General features: G+C 36.5%; 1 long non-coding RNA gene across 11 annotated transcripts in view; it reads right to left on the bottom strand.

The window, feature by feature from the left end:
• LOC146397797 (uncharacterized) overlaps window positions 1-15,418 on the bottom strand; it is a 360,152-nt gene that overhangs the window by 339,533 nt on the left and 5,201 nt on the right. The window contains exons 2-3 of one of the 11 annotated variants that reach the window (XR_014823604.1): window positions 10,841-10,975; window positions 10,291-10,335 (exon numbers count right to left, since the gene is read on the bottom strand). The exons of 9 other annotated variants lie outside the window; for them this stretch is intronic. This is a non-coding gene — a long non-coding RNA (uncharacterized LOC146397797). The remainder of the gene's footprint in view (window positions 1-10,290; window positions 10,336-10,840; window positions 10,976-15,418) is intronic. One more of the 11 variants, XR_014823605.1, reaches the window with a different exon arrangement.

Here is a 15,418-nt window from a genome sequence, read left to right as displayed (position 1 = left end):
GTAGCTGCCAGCCTACGCCAGAGCCACAGCAACGCAGGATCCAAGCCGCGTCTGCGACCTACACCACAGCTCACGGCAACGCCGGATCATTAACCCACTGAGCAAGGGCAGAGATTGAACCCACAACCTCATGGTTCCTAGTCGGATTCATTAACCACTGCACCACAACAGGAACTCCATGGACCTCTATTTTAGATTTTATGTCTTGTCCCTGTATTTAAGGGTTTTTCCCCCCTTTATTGTGTTTTATTGTTTATGGATGAACTTTGAGGAGGGGATTTCCTCTCTACTCTGTTCATGTCTGTAAATTTCTTCCTCCTCCAAAGTTCTCAAATTAGGATCCTCAGAGATAGAGTCCTCTCCCATGCAAATGGTTGCTTTATGGAGTTTAAGGGCCATGGGCTTCAATCAGGTTTGAATTAATCCCTTGGCTGTGACGTGGTAGTGTCATGGGTATTTTCCCTCTAATCATTGAGTATCAGGATCTTTGTTAGAGAACGAGGCAGCAGCAGCAGCACACACAATTTGTAAATGTATGAGCAACCACCAATGGACTCATATATTGCATAGAGTTTCAGTCTTTTTCCCTGATCACTCTACAGGATAGCTTCCAATGCCTAGTTCAGACAAAGACCCAATGGTCACACGGTAAGAGTTGCTTCCCTGCACCTAGCTTTAGTCACAAATTATGCTAGGATAACGGTACATGATGCAATCTGAAATAAACAGAGAAATCTGGGCCAATACACATGAAACAGGATATTTTAAAGAGGACCCCAGTCACAAACTTCACTACTTAAATTCTAATCATTGACTCTTAAACTCAGGTTGGTTAAATCTACAAAAGGCTCCACAGGACTTAGCAAATGCAACAAAAAGCACCATAGCTCAAAGCACAAATCTGTTAACAAGCAGCATATCCAGTTAAGAAGCCAATAAAAGAGAAGAAAGATCCCCCTTGGTAGTGGCCTTTGTCTAGACATTCAGTTTGTTGTGCCAAATGTGATCACCCACAGTAAGAGAATGAACTCTCTACCCAAAATCTGAGTCAGATGCCAAGACTGATGATGCCACATCAGATAATATGAAGAGATTTATTACCTGTCTAATAGGACTTTATAAAGATAGCACAAATGACTCCCAACAGGTTCAAAAATGGCTTAGAAAAGTAGGGAAGGAGAGTAACTTTGGAATTTTTAAGAATTAGAGGGTGGGGCTGGTAAGAGAGTTCTTTCATGAAGGTTAGGATTTGCAAGACTTGAACTTTCCAGCAGTATCTGGCCTTTCTTATTATACCACTCAAGATGGCTCTTCTCTTGCTCTTTGTACATCCCTCAATCAAATAGTCCCTGCTTTACCCTACAGACATTAGCATATTTGCCCCTGTCTCAGCTAGTGATTGCTCTAATCCTGAGGTCAGAATGACCCCACCTGCGAGTTTATTAAAGTGATATACCTGCCCTCCAGATGATCATTAACTTGAGGGACTACAAGGGATGTGCAGCAGCCACTGGTTTCATTGGTAACTGCTGAGCCAACATGATGTCAATTCCCCTATAAATGTAGCCACTTTCTTCCAGAGTAGCAGAGATTGCTGCCATGTCCTGCTTGCCAACTGTCATACATGGTGGAGTGTATTCAGACATGTAATAAATCCTTGATGTCTCTGTCACTGTTTCCAGGCTCTTTCTTGAGTCTGGAGGCTGGGCAAGGTTTGCAGGCTTGTGGGTTACAGCCCAACACTTATCAACTTGTCCATACTGGGGTTGGAGAAGGAAAAATGGTTGACCTTGAAAGTTATCAGCAAACATCAAAAAAAAAAAAAAAGGTGTCTGATACTTTATTACACAGTGTGTATCTGTGTATTATATGTATGTTAGAAGACTTGATTTGGAGTATTACAATATTTTCACCTATACCCACTAGGGAAGATTGATTCAAAGGAAATCAGGGGTGATGTAGAAATAGCATGGACTTTAGAGTCAGGCAGACCTGAATTTACACCTCTAAACTGCTATTACTGAATCTGTTCCCTTGGGAAAATGTACTTAAACTATCCAGGTTCCTCTGCTATGTAAAACAGAAACCTCAAAGAACTGTTGAAGGGAAGCGGCCAGTATGTAAATTCATGTGAAATCTGTGGCATGGTTGTTGGCATACGTAGGTATTATTCATACTAGTTTTCCCTCTTTTCCTTTAGTCATTCAGTAACTTATATTTATTTCTGAATGGAACCTTGGCAATAGTAAGGTTTGACTGGATAGCCAATTCCCAATTATTCATAAGTGAATTGTCTTTCTTGGGGATAAAGTGATGCCCCAGGAGTTTCCCAGGTCCCATTTCAGCTGGCCAGCATTCTTCATCTTAGGGTAAGGTATGAATCACACCAGCTAACATAATTATATATTAAATTGGATTATGCAAGCTTGTTTTCTCCATTAGGTGCCTTTATACCATAAAAAATATGTTTGAACCTTTCTACTTATTCTTGTGAATCAATTATCTTTTTAGCTATGCATTTCAGGATGCTTACTAAATATACCTTTATCACTATTCTTTCAACAACATGTATTGAGCACATTGTAATGGATCATGGTGACACAGTAGGTCTCATGACAGGATATAAGAATAAGATGGCAGTTAAGAAAAATAAAATGAATTCAAAATACATATATGCCATTTGTTAGTAGGTAAACCATACACTTCCATGCCCTGTTCTTTTACCTTATGGCATCAAAAGTTAAAACCCCATCACTATGAGCTCCTCTAACTTGTGGTTTCTTTATTCTCTGAGAATTATTTTTAGCATTACAGTCAATATTTTGCTGCCCCAACCACATCGCTTTAGCATTACAACTTGGGAGTGGACCCAAGTTGATTCCAGCTCCAGTATCTGCATTTTTCTCTGCCTGATGGCTTTCTCCAAATCCAGAAACCACTCTGCCCACATGCCAGGCCTCCTAGAAATATCAAGAATTTAATAACCCTCAAGAGTAGCTCCCAACCAGTAACTGATGGGATTGGTATATAAATATCCCATCATCCTGTTTCATAGATAACCCTCAAGAGTAGCTCCCAACTAGTAACTGATGGGATTGGTATATAAATATCCCATCTTCCTGCTTCTTAGATAATTCTGACCTATGTACTTTACATTGACTTCCATAGTTTCTCCAGTGGGATTAAGCTTTATCACCCACAGTGACCCCTGGCTTTATATAACTACCCTTTGTTGATCTCTTCTTTGTCTCATTTCTCTATTCACCTAACAGTGTTTTCTGCTAATCATAGAAACTACTTGCACTCACATCCTTGATTTAGGGTTTGCAAGTGGGGAAAGCCAAATTAAGACAATTTGGGGAGTTCCCATTATGGCAGAGTGGAAATGAATCCGACTAGGAACCATGAGGTTGTGGGTTCGATCCCCGGCCTTGCTCAGTGGGTTAAGGATCCAGTGTTGCCGTGAGCTGTGGTGTAGGTCACAGACACGGCTCAGATCTGGCATTGCTATGGCTTTGGTGTAGGCTGGCAGCTACAGCTCCAATTCGACTCCTAACCTAGGAACCTCCATATGCCATGGGTGTAGCCCTAAAAAGACACACACACACACACAAAAGATAATTTTGCTTTATTTTTCTGAGGAATTAGGAAATAAGGTGTACTCACACTTACTTGTACCTCCTAAGACCTGTAAAAATTTCTGGATTTTACCTACTTGCGTACGAATAAACTAGTCTATTTCTGTTTCATAGTTACTGACAGAAGACATAAAACTCCTAGGTCATAAGCAAAGAACTTCATTATTTAGAGCTCCACAGGCAAGCATCAGCTTCATGTTCATGTTAATTCTTGTTTCCCTTCTCCCAGCCCCAGGAGGGTCACCCAGAGGGAACCATATCAATGTTGGATTCACAATGGTGTCATGACTGAGGAATACTAAACGTGAGAAGTTCACTGTTTTTATCATAAATGGCAAGCAAGACTGCTTTTAGTCCTCATCCCTCACTGAAAATGCAGCCCTGAGAAATGGCCCAAGTACAGAGAGGTCATAGTCTTACATTCTTGGTATACCCAGCAAGAACCCACAGGACACTCAGGCCCATGGCAAACTGCCTCTCCCAACAATATTGTGGTTTATACTTGTTTGCCCATTCAACAGTAAACTGAAGTGAGCCATGAGTCATCATTTTCAATTTAAAACAAAACATGTCTTTATATTCTGCCCTAACTCACATCAGAACACCAAGGGCTAGATACTATAGTACTTTCCCTAACTTGAATGATCTTGTGGTCAACTAGAGAGAATCCACTGTAGTAAGCTCAAGAAAAGAATTATTAAAGAAGAATAACGGAATCACATAAGGACCAGCAATTAGATTTGGGGAAATCTCTCAGTTTTCACAGCAATTTGAGTTGTCATGATACATGTGAGCTTTACAATGAAAGAGAAGATGGATCACAAATAGAAGAGAAACCATAGGCGAAAAGCTTTAAGATGTGGAAGCATCATGGCATATCTAACACAGGTCAACAGGGCAATAAGAAACATATAGGAAAGAAAGAAGTGATTTAGAGGAGGCCGGAAAAAACAGTGGTCACCAGATTATGTGGGTTCTTGAAATTATTGATGTATATTTAATAAATGTTGAACTGCACTTCAACCATATGCTGTACCAATAATACAAGCTACTCTCCCAGTCTCCTTTTGCTGTTCTTCCCTCTCCACTCCCTCCTCAAATATCAAATTAAAATAGCAGGGTCACAGCTTCAGACCAGCTAAGCCAAAACTGGCAGCCCTTCTCCCCTGCTAACCAGAAGATTCTACTGCAGGTGTGGGATAAAGGCCTCTGTTGAGATACCCAACTCCATCATTTCAGTCAAACAAGAAAGTACTACTTTAATAAAACATTTCTTCCATTTCAATAGTAGAGTTTGGTGAACATGACAGTCTATGGGAATGGCATTTGCAGAAGCTAATATATCAGGCTCTGATTTCAAACTCTTTAAGTTTTTATTCCTAGAGTTAAGACTTCTCAGCTATGTGACATTAAACAAGCTACATAACATCTTAAGGACTCAATTTTCAACTTTGTAAAATGGGAATAATGATGTTATTTGTCATGATGTCTTTTCTCATGACTGAATGAGGGAATCCATGTCAAATTCCTTAAATATATTATCATCCAATACAAATACTTATCCTGAGGTTTATACTATCACCGATGGTTGGAAGGTGGCATTATTTGGTACAACCTCACACATAAAATCAATCCATTGGGCTTATTTATCTATTATTAAGGTATCTACAAAGAGTTTTCCAAGTGAAAGATAGTCATAATGTTCACAAGTTGTAACATTCTTATCAAAACTGAAATCTGCTCAATAAATCAAAACCTGACTGTGCCTTTCTAAAGAGTGTCAACAAATTTTTAAAGAAGTTTTGTGATAATGGATCTGTGGCTTATTTTTTTTAATCTTCACACATTTATAAGCAAGAAATAATACATTATCTTTATACAAACTATTTCCACATACCAAGATGGATTGAAAGAGTTAAAGCACAGGGAAATGTGTGAGATTGGATCACTTTGCTCTACAAGAAAACTTGAAGAAACACTGTAAATCAACTATACTTAAAAAAAAAAGGGAAAAAGAGGAGAAGGTTAATGCAGTTGCAAAACACTACTGAGTACCAGACAAAAGTTTAAATTGGAATAAAAAATAGTTACAGAATTTAACTGCTAAAGAAATATCAGACACAGAACACATGGTTTAATACCTGATGTTATTCCAGTTTACTCTGTTATAATTGGAAATGAAAAAAGGGTAAGTATGTATAACCCCATACCACAGGCGCCTGTAACTTCTCTTGGCCAAACCCCAACCCAGAAGCCACAAAATATGCCCTACTGGATAAATCCAGGGCTTCCCTACTTGCATGCACTCTGACACAAGTCACAAACAATGCTTGTGCCAACAATTACATAACTGGCTTTGTAGCTACAGTAATCTTGCTCCTTCCTCTCTAGGGCCCACTCAGTCATTGCTCATTTATCTTGTTTCATGCTGGCCTGTTCACTTTATCCAGCTCCTTTGAGTCCTCGTACCCAGGCTCTTCACCACAAATTCGCCTTGAAACCATGCATATTGCAAGAGATTTCCTTTTAGCATTCACCTCTGATGTGACTCTGCCTTCCCCAAATTCATTTCTGAACCCTTGTCCTACATATACACCTTTCTCTTTGCATTTTCCATAAATGTGATATAATTTCTTGGAATGATCCTCTAATCCAACCCTTCACTTTATAGATGATGAAATGTTCTCACTTTAATTATTCTTAGATTAGAATATTTCACGTGGGAGTTTTACAGAAATATTTAACAATCACTTCAAATGCTAGGCTAAGTTCTGTAAGATTTCCATGTGTGGAAGGTCTTTCCCTTTGTTACATCCATTCCTAATAGTTTTTCTTCAGAGAATAAAATTTCTTTGTCCCCTGAGGGAAAATACCTTTCTATTGATAAGAGAGAGTATATTGTCTGAATGTAGATGCACAGGGTTTTTAAAATGCATTAATTCAAATTATGTATTATCATTATGAATTCACTATGGAATTTATATCCTCTTTAACTGATTCCCCTGAAATTTACCATATTTTTATTTATATAGAGCTTTATAGTGTTTAAAACCTATTACCCCATAGTCTACTAATAGCAATGAATAATGCTGAGTGGGTAAATATATGACTTTATTGTATAAATGAATAAACCATGGATTATTTCTAGCTGTGTGGATTAGACTATTGAAAAAATAAATAAATTGTGAAAATATCAGTGTCATTGGTGGAAAATGGAATGTTTATCTACTTGAGATCCCCAAATTCCATAATTCTATCTGCCCAAAAGGCCAAGTATTTTAAATACTCACACACAGTGAAAATATCCAAGGCACTGTCTCATAGTACATCATTCTCAGGATGTACCAAAGCAAGTCTTCAGGCATTTTTAGGAACTAAATCCCCTTGATGGAGTCCATTTCACAGTGAATTCTTTTCTGCCTGTATAACACTGTTACAAGGTTTCAGTGTCTATATTTGTCTTTTGAGTTAGTTTGAATAGACTATGAGAACTTACTTTGATTTTTGACTATTTTGTTGTCTAAATAATTGTATAAATAAAACATGGGGTGAATAGTTGATTTTTTTCCAAACAGCTGTCACAGCATTTCAAACACTAGGGGACAATAATATCATTTAAAATTCGCCCTTGAAAGAAAACTTGAAAAAGAAAACTAATGTGTCTCAGTTTTTCTTCAAATCAATTTTCTAGTGTTCATTTTGAAACCTTGGCTTAAGATCCCATTGAGGAAAATCAAAACTTAATCCATTAACTACTTCAGTGGCACACATCCACTTTAAACAATGAAAACTTTTCCATCTGAATTTACTATTCTGACATAGTCAGACACACTTTAATCCTCCCTTCTTTATCTAGAATATGGCAACTTCCTCTCATACTTTGAAAGAACTTCAGTCAAAATACTCCATCAACACTCTCTTTGTCTCTCTTAATATTATTTCTTTCATGTTATTTCAAGGATTTCTGTAAAAGCATCTTTCCCTCTTTAAAATGTCAAATGTTACTACTTAAAATATATGTTCTTCTTTACCGCCATAAACCACTAACTGGGCCTAGTGACTGAACATGAGCTGGCTCCTCTTTAGGAAAGATGCCATATTTCCCCAATATCACCTCGACCCTATAGCACATGGTCTCTAATTCTTCATTTAACAAAGCTATTCTTTTGAAGAAAAAACCCAAACATTAAGAAAATGAGTTTAAATGCTTGATTATCTTGTTGCTTTTCAGTCAAGTATTATTTCAGACTAATGTTTGCTCTCTGCATTGTCAGCATAATTATTTCACTCACAGTAATGTGTAATATAGATTGTCACACTTGCTGATAATATCAAATAAATTGTGTAAGTTATTTATTAATCTTATAACTAAACTAGCAATAGTAAAATCAGCAAAAGTTTTGTTTGCACAGGAACTGAGCCTACCTCAAGTGTTAGAAAGGCCTTTCGGTTGACTTTCAGTACTCCACTGAAGTAGGAGATTTCAATTCACTACCCAACTCTGCAGCAAAATAGTTTTTTACTCCAAGCCTGGGTGGGTTAGATCTGAAGGTCTGATCCACAGGCTGGTCCTATTTAGATAGATAGATAGATAGATAGATAGATAGATAGATAGATAGATAGATAGGAAGAAAGAACATAGAAGACAGACAGACAGAAACAGGTAGATTTATGTAGAGGTAAGGATATTTGTATAAGTAGGTATTATTGTTGTATAGGTAGATGTGGATCAAGATTAAAATACAGCATAGATGTAAATTTGGATATAGAGGTATATGGATGTAATGGATATAGAAAGCCTCACAAAGTCCCTATTACCATGCTGTCCTATCCTGCTTAACTCACGAATTTATGAACTGTCTGGTTTTTCTAGGTGTGCAAGCCCACACCCCCCACCCTCCACTCTTTACCCTAAGAAATGTACAGTAGTTGAAAAATCTTATTTCATAGCAAAAAGCCTTCACACACTTGGGGTAAGCCAAAGACTTTGCTCAAATGCACACATGCAACTCTTATGAACCATGGAGTCAAAAAAGCACAGAAAATACTTGGCAAAGGATTAAATATTTTGTAACTTGCTGAAAATCCTATTAAGAAAGATGTTCAATTACAATTTACAAATGGGAATCTATAAGTTAAACTTTATTTTTAATTTATTTATCTTTTTATGTAGCACTGAGAACTATGTCTAGTCACTTCTGATGGAGCATGATAATGTGCAAAAATAGAATGTGTACATGTATGTGTAATTGGGTCACCATGCTGTACAGTAGGAAGAAAAATTGTATTGGGGAAATAACTACTACAAAAAATTATATATATATATATATATATATATATATTTTTTTTTTTTTTTTTTTTTTTTTTTTTTTTTTGCTTTTTTAGGGCCACATCCATGGCATAAGGAAGTTCCGAGGCCAGGAGTAGAATTGGAGCTGCAGCTGTGGCCCTATACCACAGCCACAGCAACATAGGATCCGAGCCGTGTCTGCAACCTACACCAGAGCTCACAGCAACACTGGATCCTTAATCCACTGAGCAAGGCCAAGGAATGAACCCCACATCCTCATGGATGCTAGTTAGGTTCTTAACCCACTGAGCCATAGCAGGAATTCCAATAAGTTGGTCTTTAGACTCCTTCTTTCCAGCTTTCATGGCAGTATTTCTTAACTTATTTGAAGCTTGAAGTTTACTTGCTAGAGTAATATAAATGGAGATTGATACTTTGGTAGAAAAAGCAAATGATGTCTTGAAAGACTGAAATATTCACAAGACAGACAATGCATTGAAAATACATAAGTACATAAATACAAATATGCACAAAGAGACACAGTGGACATACACACATGTATACTGTTTTGAACTTATTCATTAAAAATACTGTTATTGGATTGACCACAGGGTTACACAGATGTAATTTTTTTCGCTACTCTGTTGTTTTTCAGATACATTCTTTCAAATACACCCAATTCACCTGAGAGGTGATAAAGGTCAAACTAGGGTTAAACTACTCCACTTTTTAATATTTAAATCCACATTTCCACTGACCTGGAAACCACTGTATTCCCCAAAGAGTAGTTTTTAGTCACAGTAATATATACTTTCTACAATAAAAAGGGAAATAAAAACTACAAAAGCAATGCACATACATGATAGATGGTACATTTGATAGAAATGTTTGATATATATTGACTGGAGTGGCAATCTACATTAGCAATTTCAGATTTACCAGCTATACATGTTATATTCCTATATGTTAATTGATTTTTACTTGTTCTATGCATAAATGATTTTGACTCATAGAAGGCTGTTAGGTCTCTAAACAATTTCCCCTAGGTGGATGTAATTGTTTGCAAACATATTATGAAACACAAGAGGTCAAAATGATAATAACAACAAAACATGGAAAGTCATTAGATATCACTAGGTAATACTTTTGTATGAGAAAAATGAAATATCTTCCAATAAACTAATAAAACATTTCTCTTGTATATCAACTTTAAGTGTTTTACACTCACATACACTTTTCTCTAGCTTCTCTACTATAGTGTACAGAAACATTGTTGATAATTATTGTAATTAAACATTTACATCTTAACTTCATGACTACAGTTATTCCTTAGGTCATGAATTACTAAAGCTTGGAACATACCTAGAAGATCACCTATTCATTTTCCATAGATGACTGATGTTGAATCTGAGGAGGAAAACAGCAATAAAACAACTGAGGAGAAACTTACAAGTAAATGGTAATTTATGACACCATTTACTTTTTCCCTTATGATATTTTGGTAATCTCAAACTAATTTAGGTTTGTTCTTAGGAAAAGAGAAGACTGTTTATTTGAGTTAGAGGGATTAAAGATAAGAACAGCTATGGGGAGGGCATTTATTTTCAAATATAATTTATTGAACGCCTACTATTTACCTTTTAACTAGTCTAGTCACTAAACATAGAGACATAAAAAAGTCAGGAAAACAAAAAAACCTGCTATCTTGGAGCTCAAACTTTAGTGAAGGGACTGAAATAAAGGAATAAAAGTATGTATGTTATGTTTAAAAATGTACAAATTGTAAGCAAACATTATAGTAGTTAATAGAAGGTTACACACAATGATGGAGAAAGCCATCACTTTTAAAATTAAAAGCTCTGAGAGTTAATCTGAAGTCTGAAACACACAAGATACAAGATAGGTTACCTACCTTTTTTAGCTTCCATTTCACCTTAAGTAATCATTAATCTGACTGATCATACACCAGTCTTCCTCACAATATTTCTTTTAATCTCAAAGGTGATCAATGGACATGGTAGCATTTTGGTAAAATTGTCATCAAGCGCTGTAGAAACATAAGGCAATGCCATTACTTGGGAACTTTTGTGCCAGGAAGAAAGAAAACTGCAAATAAAATCCATAGAGCATTCCTATATCTTAACATGTGCTAGAAACTGGCCAGCAAACTGACATAACTTTTTTTTTTTTTAAATGGCCACACCTAATGCATACGTAAGTTCCTAGGCTAGGGGTTGAATCAGAGCTGCAGCTGCAGGCCTAAGCCACAGCCACAGCAACACCAGATCCAAGCCACATCTGCAACTACATGGCAGCCTGTAGCAAAGCCAGATCCTTAACCCACTGAGGGAAGCCAGAGATCAAACCCACATCCTCACAGAGACTATGTCAGGTCCTTCACCTGCTGAGCCAACATGGGAACTCCAAAACTGACATAACTTATATGAGCTGATGAATGAAGACGGTAAGAATTTAAGACATGCACATCCTCTGTTCTGATCCTATAAGACCCATCCCTAAAATGTAATATATATACTAAGGCCTTCTCCTCACAAGTCCAATATTTAAGGAGACCACTTTGCTATGTGGCAAGAGGTATTGAAATATGGATTTTAAAAACAGTCATTAGGATGAGAGAACATCACTATTTCAACCTGTGCTCAAAATCACTGATGACTTGCCAACAAGCTGAAGGAGATGGCTCACCCTTCAGAATGTATGTTTTTATTTTTTATTTAAATTTGCCCTTCACATTTATTTTAAACTGACTGCAATCTGCTTTAAAATTTTTGGCATTGGGTCTGGAGTTAGAATGAGAAATACAGAGAGTATTTTTGCCTTGGGTTATATGGCTTCTACATCAGTGGTTTTCATGTTAATGTGGATTTAAGGTCAACTGTTGATCTTGGAAAACACTGGCATCCCTGGGCCCTGGCACAGAAAATTTGGCATGTGTCCCAAATTTGCATATTAAATAGTATGTACCTTCCTACCCATCTAAGTCAGTTGATCTTTATGATACACTTTGAGGAAAAAAAAAATTACTCTAAGTATAATGGACAACCCTGGAAAAAAAAATCCCATTTTTAAAATTTGCAAATAATACCCTATGTAAAATTACGGTCTAGTTATTTTTGTGAAATATATTACAGCTGGTTGTGATAGGAAGTATGAACACACAGAGACCCCTGTAAATCCTGCTCAGCTACCACTTTACATGTGTAAGTTTTCTATTACATTTTTTTCCTTTTGTTCTTCTTAAAACATTTTTTCCCCATTACCTAAAGAAATCTGATAAATAATTTAAAAATAGTAATTTTATGGCTTTGGCCTAGAAATAGAATATATTTCCTACAACAATGTAAAGAAAACTTGTCAGAATAGACATCTACTAGAAAAACAAAAAGAGAAGGAAAAGTAAAATAAATATTGATATGAAAGGAGTAAAGGAAAATATACTGAATAAAGCAAGCTCAGGATCCTGGAAGATTCTACCCACTGACTTCAGAATTCCCAAGAAGAGGCCTTTGTATTTGACAACTTTTGTGTGAGAGGGAAGAGTGGAGGGGAGAGAAAGAGAAGGAAAGGGATGGGAGGGGAAAGTGTGTGGGGGGTGTTCCTGTGTGCATACATGTGCATTTTGGCATGCAGAACATACGCATTTAATAGCTTAAGATGATAAACTAATCTGTTTAGGGTTTTCTTTTTGTTTTGTTTTAAACAGGTTGCTAATACTTTGGAGGATGGATAACTGAAAGAAAGCATGTGAACGGATATGTATTTTTTGAAATTACAAATGTAAAGGGGGGAGAGTAAAAGAATGGTTTTGATTACAGTTTCAATTATCTTATATATGTCAAGGACTTCCTTTGCTCTTCCTAAATTGTAAAATATTTAGAAACATTTGATGGGATTTTATTTTCCTCCAGGTTATTTTCTTGGCTATTCTCTTGGGTTCTGAGAGTCATTACACAATAGGTAGATTTGGGGCAACTCCAAAGTTGAAAACAAAGAGCAAACATGGGTAAAGGCTTAGGAAATAGAATATATATATGCAGAATGTAATAGAAAAAGAGGTTAATTTTGCTTTTGGAAGACATGAATGAAAGGTACTACAACCCTTTCAGCAATATCAAGGGCAATTATATAGAACACCAGGTGCTCTTCATCTCCTTCGAGGCCAGAATGAGAGGAAATGGATGAAGGTGGATTACTTACTTCAAAATAAGAAATAAATTCCCGAGACGGAAGACCAACAACCATTGTAATCGTTGTTGTGTGTGTATTTTAAATGTCTTAAAGGAGCCATGTAACTGTATTACAATAAGATTTTCAAATTGGAACTGCTTGGTTTCCTGAATGAGGGAAAAAATTGGGGCTCCTGGAATGCATGTTATACCTATCATTCTTTAAATTAAATATCCAAGTGAATATTTTCTTTTCTTCACACAGTTTCAACTATCTGAAGAGATGTCTTCGGGGAGTTTTACCTAAATTAAGCATAGATTTCTTTCCCATGATCCTCTTCCCCTTTTATTCCTCATCTCATTCATTCCCAATTATTTTCTTTCTCATGATAGTGGAAGTTAAAAAGGGTGGGACACCCCAAGAATGTTTTAGATGTAATCCTTCCTGTATGAGTTAAAAAGCAGCATTTGGAAAAGTTTATGTCACAATTTTCTGAGATCTTAAATAGAAACCTTATTGAGACTAGTTTTCAAAAAAAAAAAATCAATAGCAACAGAAATAATAGTTTAATTTAAAATACCACTCTAATTATAATAGGGAATTATGAATTTCTCTCATTTTAAAAAGCAGCTGAATGTGATTGACTTAAATGCCAAACTGTATTCAATAACTGCTGTATTCTATAAAGGTACAACGTAATGTAAGGTACAAGGAAAAGATGATATCAAAAACTCATGAGGTCTGAAAGGCACTGTGGATATGAGGTAGGTGATACAAATAACTTTTTTCTGATTTAATATCTATATTGTATTAAAAGATAATTAACTTTCCTTTGATATATTACATTTATTTATTTATTTATTTATTTTGCTTTTTAGGTCCACACTTGGAGCATAAGGAAATTCCCAGGCCAGCGGTAGAATGAGAGCTACAGCTGCCGGCCCTATACCATAGCCACGGCAACTCCCGGATACGAGCCATGTCTGCAACCTACGTCACAGCTCATGGCAACACCAGATCCTTAATCCACTAAGTGAGGCCAGGGACTGTCAAACCCACATCCTCATAGATATTAGTCAGATTCATTACCGCTGACCCACAACAGGAACACCCACCTTATATTTTTAAAATTTACTTTTATCCCAAGTACTTTTCAATAGTCCATTTTTTTCTGTCAGTAAAAATAATACAGAAGATAATTAATCTTCATAGAACAAAAGGCTAACTTTAAAAATTCTATACATTTTACAATCTAGCTTCTCCAGAGTAATAAATAAAAAAAGAATAAATAAACCAATGAGACCTAATCAAACTGACGAGCTTTTGCACAGCAAAGGAAACCGAAAAGAAAACAAAGAGACAACTTACAGAATGGGAGAAAATAGTTTCAAATGATGCAATTGACAAGGGCCTAATCTCTAAAATATGCAAGCAACTTATACAACTCAACAGCAAAAAAGCCAACAGCCCAATGGAAAAATGGGCAAAAGACCTGAATAGACAATTCTCCAAGGAAGATACACAGATGGCCAATAAGCACATGAAAAAATGCTCAACATCACTGATTATTAGAGAAATGCAAATCAAAACTACCATGAGATACCACCTCACACCAGTCAGAATGGCCATCATTAATAAGTCCACAAATAACAAATGCTGGAGGGGGTGTGGAGAAAAGGGAACCCTTCTGCACTGTTGGTGGGAATGTAAGCTGGTACAGCCACTATGGAGAACAGTATGGAGGTACCTTAGAAATCTATACATAGAACTACCATATGACCCAGCAATCCCACTCTTGGCCATATATCCGGACAAAACTTTCTTATAAAAGACACATGCACCTGCATGTTCATTGCAGCTCTATTCACAATAGCCAAGACATGGAGACAACACAAATGTCCATCGACAGATGATTGGATTCGGAAGATGTGATATATATACACAATGGAATACTACTTAGCCATAAAAAAAGAATGACATAATGCCATTTGCAGCAACATGGATGGAACTGGAGGCCCTCATACTTAGTGAAGTAAATCAGAAAGAAAAAGACAAATATCATATATCACTTATATCTGGAATCTAATATACAGCACAAATGAACCTTTCCAAAGAAAAGAAAATCATGGACTTGGAGAATAGACTTGTTGTTTCCCAAGAAGGAGGGGGAGGGAGGGGGAGGAAGGAGGAGGGATCGGGAGCTTGGGGGTTAACAGATACAAACTATTGCTTTTGGAATGGTTTACAATGAGATCTGGCTGTGTAGCACTGAGAACTTTGTCTAGATACTTACATCACAACA

The sequence above is a fragment of the Sus scrofa genome, chromosome 13 (genome assembly GCF_054392235.1).
Source record: "Sus scrofa isolate SSC_HxYL_T2T_F1_AM1 chromosome 13, Sscrofa_HxYL_maternal_Yorkshire_Landrace_v2.0, whole genome shotgun sequence".
Lineage (NCBI taxonomy): Eukaryota > Metazoa > Chordata > Mammalia > Artiodactyla > Suidae > Sus > Sus scrofa.
This window is presented reverse-complemented; position numbering and strand designations above follow the sequence as displayed.